The sequence below is a fragment of the Alligator sinensis genome, unplaced genomic scaffold, assembly GCF_000455745.1.
Source record: "Alligator sinensis unplaced genomic scaffold, ASM45574v1 scaffold652_1, whole genome shotgun sequence".
Lineage (NCBI taxonomy): Eukaryota > Metazoa > Chordata > Crocodylia > Alligatoridae > Alligator > Alligator sinensis.
In genome coordinates, this window is record NW_005842010.1 from 2,777,829 (window position 1) to 2,788,953 (window position 11,125).

Genomic DNA, 11,125 nt, shown 5'->3' on the forward strand with positions numbered 1-11,125 from the left:
TACACGACTTGGCCAAAGTCATACAGGAAGCCTGTGGCAGAGCTAGGAAGAAAACCAACATCTCCCAACCCCATGTTAGTACTCTCTTCACTAGATCATCCCCTCTCCCATGTCTGTACTACAGATCCCAGTGCCTTTAAAAGTAGTTGACAACTGGGAGGCAGGTATTAGGCAAGCCAACATATATAACCTGGCTAGTTGACAGTCCCTCCCTCCAGTGAGCAATAGACTGGGGTACAAAACATCTGCTCCACAGTCCTGATGTATCACATCAGCCAAGATTCCAGTTAAACTGTTTCAGGAAGGAGCTACAACTAGCTGTGTAGGTTGACTACAGCCATCCCAGCGCAACTCTGCTTTCTCTTGGATAAACAGTACCAAATTACACTTACTTCCTAGGCACTGGGCCCAGGTTCTCTCAGTTACACACCAGTGAAAATCTCAATTAATTCCACTGACTTTGCCAAAAAAGATATATATACACACACACACAAAAGTACATTTCAGCCCACTCTGCCTCTCCTTTAATTTCTGGCCTTATCCAAACTGGATCAGGAAATCATTCCCTTCTAGTTTTTAATTCCTCCCTGAATCAGATAACAAAGGTAAGTTGGGAGCCAGGCATTTAAAACTAATCCTTCCTTAGAATTCAGTGAGGGTCAGGTCTGGCTTAGACCAAAGGTTTGTGTATAGCCTTGCTTTTTAACAACCCATTTTCTCCTGTTCCATCCCACAGCGACGATAAAGTGCTGAATTACTGGTACAACAATTATTTCCCTGGCAACAGACTAACATCCTAAGCGCTTTACCATGACTACATTGCAGAGTCATGAAAGAAGAGGAATTAGGTTGTACACCAGCACAAAACAACAATATTTTTCTCCCTACACATATGTCCTTAGTAGCATCAGGGCATAGTAGCAGTTCTGGCAGTTTCAGTGAAATTGCTCATAGATCCTTATACAAGCTGGTAGTAGTTGCACTATTCTTCTTTAAGGTGGATTTGGTGTCATGGATTCATGCCTTCTGGACTTTCCTAGAGTACAAAGTCTCTTTAAAGATCATGGCATTTTCTAGGACCATATCCCTTCTCCTTTTCCTACCTGGAGAGCCGTCATCAAAAGGACACAGCACTGGGTGAAGATCTGGGTGTTGTTCCTGACTATGCCACGGGCCTGTCAGGTGACCTGATACCCAATCACTTCCTCTCCTTGTGCCCATCTGAAAGATGAAGGTAGCAAGAAATGCTTTAAGTCTTATGTATGAAAGTGGTATGTGCACAACAAAGCGATGCGATTAAGACAATCTCAGTCTTCTTGTAATTCTTGTGCTCACCTGGGTTCAAAGACTGCAGTGCAATATGGCCCTGGAAAGGGTAGAAGGGAAAGCTACTTGTATCCTTCCAACCCCTTAGGCACATGTGCAGAGACCAGTCACCATCTGAGGCCCTAACCACATTCGTACGAAAGTAGGTCCAGTGATGGGGATTATCATCTTTGGTCCAGGTCTTCCAGGCATTGGAAACAAACATGAAATTACAACTGAACCAGAGACAGCTTGAGCACTCCCAGCTCAAAAGGAAGCTTGGCACAGGGTTCAGACCTTGCAAATTTGTTTAATGTTTTCCCAGTTGCACCCTGTTCACTTTCCATTTCAGAATGGGTCTGTTCTTCACAGCATTACATTTTCAGTTTTCTGTTCAGTGCTGACATCTGGTGGCTGAGGGCACAATAGCAACTGCCTGGGAGTGCCTAACAATAACAACAGCGTTTCGGACATAAAGCTGGCCAACTGTTGCCTAATTTTCTAGTATAACTCTCCTCCACAGAATATTTGGGATGCTGCCCAGATCAAAGTAAAATAAAATAAAGAGAAGCACAGAACTGAGCTGAAAGGATATGTGTTGACCATTCTGAAATGCCTGTTTATGCTAATTTATTTATTGTTTTTCCTGGCTAGGAAGTAAAAAAGCAATTGTGATGTGCAGATTGGAGGTACATACCCCTTTGTGTTCCCATTCTGTAACCTCATCCTACCAGTTTCTTGCCTTCTCTGAACTCAGGTTAGGGACCTGCTCATTTTCACAGAAGAGTTACAGTGCATTGTGGATGGCATCACAAATAATCCGTCAATCAATCATTTAGGTACTCTGAGAGGGATCCCCTCATAATCATAACTAATAATCATTAAGGGCTGCAGACAAGGATCCCCTCAGCTCTGTTTAATAATGACTTGATTATTACTACTACTTTTGTAATATGGCCCTGATGGTCTGTTGTCTAGTGTCATTCATAGTCCATTGCTACTTCACAACATGGTTGTAAAATGTGTTTCACGAACATTTTAAACTAAATCTGAACAGGAGAAAATAACCATTCATGGCACAAGGCAGAGAAGAGTCAGGTGCTGTCTGTGGACTTAATCTAGATGGTAAATATTAATCATATCCTCATTGTATATTAACATAATAGGGATGCACGTAGCAGGCCCTATTCGATTCGGATTCGGCCTGAATCAGGAACAGTGATTTGATTCGTTGATTCGGATCGCTGTCCCCGATTCAATTTGACCAAATCCAAATCTGAATATTTGATGCTGATTCAATGAATCAGCAATTGAGACACAGACACAGCTTTAAATTTTTTTTTACATACCTTGAGGTACCAGCATGGCTCGTGATCGCTGTGATGCTGGGTGCATGAAGCTTCCCCCAGGAGTGTAGGAGGGCCCTCCACATGGTTGGTGGTGAACCCAGAAGTGGACTGGAGGTACTTCCAGTCCACTTCCGTTCCGCTCCACTTCCGGGTCTGCCAGGGAGTGCGCTGGGGCCCCCCTGTGCCTCCCCAGCTTAGCGATTGGTTGCAGGGGGACCCCAGGTGCCCTCCCCAGACCCAGGAGGCACCAGTCACTCCCTAGTCACTCCCAGTCACTAGGGAGCACCAGCATGCTCCCTAGTGGACCCGGAAGTGGACTGGAAGTGCTTCTGGTCCACTTCTGGGACAGCTGCCGAGCGCTCTGGGGAGCCCCCCTGCACTTCTGTGGGACACTTCATGCACCCCAGCATTGCAGCACTCACAAGCTGCCTGCTATCTAGAGGTATGTAGAAAAAACATTTAAAGCTGTCTGTATGTCCAGATCTCTGAATCTTTCAGAATTTCTCTGAATCAATTTGGAGGGTTCCGATTTGATTTGGAGAGATTAAAGGGTCCTCTGATTTGATTCAGATTCAAAGATTCAGCCACTGAATCGGGCTGAATCGAATCAGGGACTGAAGTTTCACACAGCCCTGTAATGTAAGTGCAAGACAAAAAAAACTGCTAAGGGCTGGATCAATCCTGCATGCTAAAGAACTACACTTTGCTTCGCCTTAGACAAAGATGATCAGTCCATACAATGGCAGTCTTTCCAAACATACACCCTTTTCCAAGTGCAATTGTACTGTCCCCAGCAGCCTTATCTGAGGTTGTGGGCAGCCTCTGGGAGCTGCAGCTGCAGTACTCCCGCAGCAGGAAGCCTGGCTGGCAGCTGGAATTTGGTTCTGGCTGGCTAAACCCCAGTTTTAGGCGGTGCATGCTGCAACCACATGCACCACCCTGTGTTTTTTTGACCCTGGGATCTGCCAGGTTCAAACCTCCCCCGCCCCCGCACTGAAAAGTAGCAGTGCAGGGAACACTTGCATGTTCTGTGTGTGGCACCACAAACAGGTCTATGGCACCACATACTACATGTCCATCCTCATCTGGATATGCCTGAGTAGTCCTGCCAGCAGAGAACTGCAGGAGGATGGAAGGAGTTATGCAGGGGTCTTACGCCAGGAAAAGAAGAGGCTCTCTCTCCTAATGCATCAAGAATTACACATTTACACTGAATATAGAGGACACCATTACCACAATTATTTAGGCCATGAAGTCTCCCTTCTCCATATGATGAAAGGCAGTAACCCGATAGTAACAAACTAAACAAGGTCACAGAACTCTCTCAACCCTCTAAATTGTTTTGCCCTTTTGATCCCCTCAACTCACTGCTCATGCTCTCTCTATTCTTTGGGATTTACCTGTTTCATCTACTTCATTCTCTGAAATAACATTTTCACCTTCAGCAAATTTAATACCTCACTAAGCTGGGAGCAAGATTTTTTTCCCCCTCTTGTGCTCTCTCCAGGGGTTGGCAAAACCAGTGCCTATTTTTTTAAATTTCCCTATACCTCCATAGACCATTGACACTTTTAAGGGTCTGTCTCAGTTTTTTGCCCTGGATATTATCATATGAGGTAATAGTTTGGGATTATTTTTAGTATTGATATATACAATGAGTGACATCAATGTTCTTGATGCTTTACAGGCCAGCAAGCAGAGAGGAGCCCTTCTCAAAAGAGCCTGCTATCTAAATGAAATGGATAACACCTTGACATTAACATCTAGACTGGGGTTATTAAAAAGGAAAGGAAAAAATAGAATACACAGAATGAGGAAGGCTATACTAACACTGAGAAAAAACTAGGGCAGATTCCATGAGCAGAGATTATTTCACTGCATTCTCTATAATAGTTTCACTTTACTTTAAATTCATAATCACCAATAAAAATCTAAACTTTATGGTGCTTTTGTAATTGAGCTACCTTTTAAATCAGGCTTTTTAGTTAGCTATATTTGTGTGACTGGCCTCCATTTACATATACAGTATATATGTAAATATTTTATATTTCTCACAGAAACCAAAACATGCAAGTTTAACCAAGAAATATTTTACAACCAACCAGTCCTCTTTAAAACAACATGCACTGTGAATAAAGCCCAGTGGTCTTTAGAGTTTAATTTGCACATTAGTCTTTTTGGCTAGGGACAGACACTCAAAAAGCCTGATCCTGAATTGATTCAATCTTTGCAGGTTAGTCTAACCTGGCTAAGCTAAATCAGTTTTGTAACTGGACAGACATCTCAGAAATGCAGGCACATGCCTGCAGTGGCTCAGACTAGAAGCCGGGGGGTGCTAGAGCAGCCCTCCCTTTCCTTGCACAGGCTGAGCTGAGGGCGGTGTGGCCAGGCCCTGGCAGGACTCTGATTATTCCTCCCCTCCTAAGCAGCCCTGCAGGGAATGTGTATCACCCCTAACTCAGTGTTTATCAACCCATTAAGAAAACAAAGCCTCTCTCCATTAACTAATGGAGCTCTTCTTAAACAGCTCTTCCAAGGAAGGACATTAAGCTACCTGCTGATTAGCTCCAAAAAGCTTGTCTGCCTGTCATCTCCCACAGCATGGACCATAGCCAGCAAGTGGTCTGCTAGCTAATACACAAACACCTCACAGCAAGGCAGAGGGGAGGGGGAATAATCCCTGTTTATCAGGGGGAAGCCAGGCAGATATTTTGTGCTTGCTAGTCTCTGCCGGAACTCCAGCCAGGGAGCAGAGGTGAGGGGCCAGCCCTGCTGTGAAACAGAGAGCCCCACCCAGCCCAGAGAGCATGCTGGGATGCTGGGGATGTCTAGTTTAGCTTAAACTAGCTAAGGGTCTTGGACAGACATTGCATAAACTGGTTTTACCCAAATCAAAAGGTCAAGTCTGATACTACATTCAACCAGGTTTATCTCAAACCGGTTTCAACCATTTTCAAACTGATTCATGTGCACTGAACATCTGTTCTGTTACAGGTTTAAACTGGTTTCTGATCACTTAAACCGGTTTGTGTGTAATGTCTATCCCTAGCCTTCAGCACTTATTTCCAGCAATTACAGGTGATCACACTATAGTATTTCAAATAATGTTGTAAGTATGTTATGATTAGTGTGGCAGGGCCCTGTTTGTGCCTGCCACTTTAAGGGCCAGAAGGCAGCAGCCGGCAGGTGCCTGATTAGGACAGCCATTTTAGATTCAGGGCTGCCCATATAAACAGGGCAATTCTGATGCTGGAGGCCAGGCAACAACATCGCCTGGCCACAGAGCTGCTGGTGTCATCTGGAGGTAAGGGAGGAGCTGTAGGGGATGGTAAGGAGGCTCCTGGTCCTGGGCATGACCTAAAACTGCACCCTGCTGGAAGTGGGTGGCCTGGTGGGGCTCCCAGTGGCGTGGGAGCCCCCAGGAAATGTCAGGCCAGTTACCACCCCAGTGAAAGGCACATTGGAGTGCCTTAACCCCTAGCCCCCACAACCAGGTGGGTTACCCCTTTGTTCAGAGGGTCTGGAAGGTGGACCCCAGAGGAAGAGGGTGAGGCCATGGACTCACAAACCTGACTGACATTTCCCCTGACTGGTCAATGCTGGGGCCAGAACTGGAAGGGTCAAAGGGCCAAGGGCCCCACCACAAGGAATGCCCAAGAGCTGCACACCTGAGGTTCCGACTGGCCTGGAGGTGGGCCAGGGCTAGTAGTCCAAGGTCCCGGGGGGGGGACCACAACCATGAATAGGAAGCAGCTCAGGGAGCCATGTTGCTGAGAATGAAGGCAGATTAGGCCACTGGAATGGAGGGATCATAGAGGGGTTCAATAGTAGGATTCAAGGGCCCAGAGAGGGACCGGTGATTATGAGAACTATAGTTGCCATCTGTGAGGCTTGGGCTGTGGTGTAGGGGAGGAACGGAGACGCAGATAGCACCCCCTGGCATCGGGGCAGGAAATGGGGAGCCTCCTGCTTGATTAACATCTATTACATAAATAACAACAAGGCGTGGTGGGTGAGAAGGCAGGCGGTTAGCCCAGAAACAGGTGGGCGGGCTGCAGGGAAAGCGGCCCCAAGAAGGCCCCCTGTTACAATTAGACACTAGAAAAAAGTCAGATGACACCAGAGCAGACATTGATGAGGGAAGATACCAAACAGAATATTTTTTTTGAATCACCAAAGTGTGAAATAATACGAAGTCACCCAGCCACCTTTCATATTTTCTGTTTTTCAGGGACTGGAGAAGAGTGGAATAGGTACATAATTGGTAAAACAGTATCTTTTCTTCATTTCCCTGTATGTAAAATGGATATCATGCCCTTGCTGCATGGGGATGTGGGAAGTGCAGGCAGACAGGAGAGAAGATACTAATATAGTATGAGGTGTTCTACTACTGTAAGTTCTTCAGGTATTCTAGATTTGAATGATTATTTTACAACCATAAATTACTTTATTTCTATAGTATTGGCAAGATTAAATAAATCAACACCTAAGACCTTTTATAGAGGATGCTTGATCTATGAGTAGAAATATTGAATTAGGATTAGACTGGGCACAGGACATAGCACAGGGTCAACTGTCTTCCCAAGGACTTGGAGAACTTTGCTGTAAAGGTTTATACATACTTTCACATCTACACTGTATGTGTTCAAGAGTTGAAATACTTGTGCTGATTTGTCAGTCTCAAGTATTTAAAATTACTAGTGCATGGAAGTAAACAATTCCTGTCACTGGGACCAGCGTAGGAAAGAATTTTGTTGATTTTTGATGGGCTTAAAGCATATTTCCTTTCTCAAGACAAATGCCGGACACTGCTAAAAAAAAGTCTTCAATGATCCTAGCACTAAACTGCAGCTTACTTTTGCCAGTACACAAACAGCCACATTTCAGAATACTGTAGAGGCCATTGAGAAAATACGATTTTCTGGTGACTGAAGTCATGCTGTAGATACATTCTGTGCAAGATAATTTAACAGAAAGGCTTAGAGAAAGATTTGTCACAGAAACAAAGAACCTACTGCAGTCTCTCGCAAATTGTGGACAAATGAAGAAGAATTTTACAATAAAGTCAATAATTTTTAGACAACATGCCTGTCTTGCCTAAAGCACTGAAAGCCTGTCTTTGAGTGCACCAAAAACTTAAGTAGGCCCTGCTGAGAAAAATACCACTGTGGGACTAGATACAAGATAACCTCACTACATGTCGCACTAGAATTCCCACTTTAAGTATGTTGGATGAGAATCATCTCTTTGATGTGTGGGCCAATGCAAAAATCAATAATTTCTTATCACTTTTCTGACTGAAACCATCAGAGAGCATCCATTGCTGAAAGATAGGTGAACGTTTTTTAAGAGATGAACAACAAGGCAGATATAACAAATTCCACAGTCTTAGCTACGTTTGCTGGGCACTGCAGTCCCTGATGAATGTGTCCTTTCAATAACAAATGATGTGTGGTCTCTTGAAAAATCACATCTGAATGTCTCCATCATGAAAGCTATATTGTCTGTCCAAGTTACTTTTGATGTGGATTGTACGGAGTTCTATGTCAAGATGATGAAAGACAAATAGACCCTCCAAAATTAACATCATCACAGAAACACAACTCGCAATGAGCAACTTCACAGCCTGGAGGATAGCAAGAAAAAGAAAAATATCAGTAATCACTTTATTAATTACATACTTTGACTCTTAATGCTATTTGTAAGAGGAAAGCTACTGTATTGGTTAACTTCTAAAATCAAACCTACTCAATCTTTTTAAAGTGATATTAAGCATGTTTCACTACATTGTATAGCTCTTATCTGTTTTTTCATATGTATGTGAACTTCCCTTGAATACTAGTAAAATCTTACCAGGGGTCCTGTTTTCAGCATAGGGAAATATGGTCACCGTACTCTGTGCATAACTTTAGCTATTTAGCCGTACATTATTTTTCTCAGAGAGTGGGGGAAAAGGTAATTTTTTCCATGAGTGCATGCATGTGCACGCATGCATTGCAATGGATGAAATGGGTCAGTCCAACAAGGACTTCTTTATTCCCCTTTCTCCAACAAGCCAGGTCTTTGGAATAAATATAATGCTTGCCATCACCTCACCAACAAGTTGGCAGACCTCAAACATCTACAGACTTCCTCCTCTGCAAAACAAACTTATCTGCATACCTCTGTCCCAAATGCATGACTTTACTTTTAGGAGGTCCAGTCTGAAGGGTTAGTTAGCAGAATATAGCTCTACTTAAGCTGTCTATAGCCAATAATCAAACCAAATTATTATTAGATAAGATATAAACTAGCCCCAAAAGCCATTAGAGGTAGCATTGCAGTTCTCTCTGGAAAGGTTTGCTTGTCTTTAGTATCTTTTTGAGGTTCTTTTTCAAAAGCAATATACACGCCAGAGTCCATCTTGGGAACATATTAAACATATAACAGTGCTAAACTGTGGTGTTGTTGCTAAATATATGCTATTTTACCTTGTATAATTAAACCATTGACTTTTGGGGTTCTCTCATAGATTTTTAAACCCTTTTTCTCACCCACTTGCAGTCTTTTTTTTTTCTGTATCACAGTTTTTATTTCATGTTCATGAAAGTGGCTGGTTTCACAGCCCCAGAGAATAAAACTTTCTCTGTATCTGATTGGATTGCCAGTGGCACTGGGCTTTCTCCAATATTCCTCAGACAAGAACCCCCACTGCATGGACAGTCTCATCTGGCATGATTTGACTGTTCTCCTGTCCTTTGGCATGGGTAGAATGGTTTGAAGGAAGAGGAGTGCATTTATAACTCTCCCTTTCCATTATAAGCCTGACTGGAATTAGCAAATACAGTCCATGGCCAATGGGAAATTCCTCCACCAACACAGACATTTTAGTAAAAGAAACAGACCGTAAAATTAAGACAAGAGTAGAAAATAAACATTCATGAGTTAAAAATTTCTTGTGCATTTTTGGCCACAACCTCTCTAGAAAAAAGGGGAAGTAGGAGAGAATTAAAATGTGGTTTCCTGGATTCATCTAATTGAGAGAGAGTGCGCAGAATCTAACGTTTACAGTTGCCAATTATAAATGACAAGATTCTTCAGTTGGGAGTCAGAAAGGCAGGCTGTGTTATGATGATCTGAACTAGGGGTGTATGAAGCAGGGCCTATTCAATTTGGATTCGGCCCAAATCAGGAACAGTGATTCGATTAATTGATTCGAGTCACTGTCCCTGATTCGATTCGGCCAAATCTGAAGATTCAATGCTGATTTGGTGAATCAGCGATTTGGACATAGACACAGCTTTAAATGTTTTCTCTACATACCTCAAGGTACCAGCGCAGCTCATGATTGCTGCGATTCTGGGGCACATGGAACTTCCCTCAGGAGTGCAGGGGGGCCCCCTACATGCTCGGCAGTGAACCCGGAAGTGGACTGGAAGTACTTCCAGTTCACTTCTGGGTCTGCCAGGGAGCACACTGGGGAACCCCCATACCTCCCTGGACTACCAATCGGCTGCAGGGGGACCCCAGGTGCCTTCCCCAGACCCAGGAGGCACCAGCTGCCGAGCTGGGGAGGCATGGGGGGCCCCCTGGCATGCTCCCCGGTGGACCTGGAAGTGGACCAGGAGTGCTTCTGGTGCACTTCCGCTTCTGCTGCCAAGCACACTGGAAAGCCCACCCCCACAATTCTGTAGGCCACCCCATGTGCCCCAGCATCGCAGCACTCATGAACCGCCTGCTACCTAGAGGTATGTAGAGAAAACTTTTAAAGCTGTCTCTATGTCTGAATCTCTGAATCTTTCCGAATTTCTCTGAATCGATTTGGCAGGTTCTGATTCGATTTGGAGAGATTAAAGGGTCCTCTGATTTGATTCAGATTTGGAGATTCGGCCACTGAATCGGGCCGGATCTCCACTGAATCAAATCAGGAACCAAAACTTTGCACAGCCCTAATCTGAACTATCTTTCTACTTTTCTTTTAGTGATATATCATGTCAACCTTTACTCTAGTTCAATAGCATACTATGGAATATGGTACGTACAAAATATATTCTCCCTCCTTTCCCTTCCTCTGCCCACACTCACTGTAGTGACATGAGCTAAATTCTTAAAATACAAGTTATGCTATGCTTAAAATACATGTTATGCTATAGCTAGGAGGTGATCCCTGTCCATAAAATTCTGATCTGGTTCTTGAACCTCCCTCTGTTTATCACCATCCATTCAGGAGTGTTGCACTTCTTAGTTTCAGTTTGGCTCATCCAAGACAAGGATTAAACTATGAAATTTATAACCCCAAATCTAAGGTTGGATTTAAACCCATCCTTCTTACTGCAAGATTTGGGGATATTCTGCCCTACTGTTTTAGTTTCGGCCCATCTCTAGACAGAAACCACTTAGTCAGACTTATAGATCCATAGATTCATAGATGTTAGGGTCGGAAGGGACCTCAATAGATCATCGAGTCCAACCCCCTGCATAAGCAGGAAAGA

General features: G+C 43.9%; 1 long non-coding RNA gene across 3 annotated transcripts in view; it reads right to left on the minus strand.

The window, feature by feature from the left end:
- LOC102375532 overlaps nt 1-11,125 on the minus strand; it is a 34,620-nt gene that overhangs the window by 9,794 nt on the left and 13,701 nt on the right. For all 3 annotated transcript variants that reach the window (XR_323626.3, XR_001357881.2, XR_323627.3), the window contains exon 2: nt 1,104-1,221. This is a non-coding gene — a long non-coding RNA (uncharacterized LOC102375532). The remainder of the gene's footprint in view (nt 1-1,103; nt 1,222-11,125) is intronic.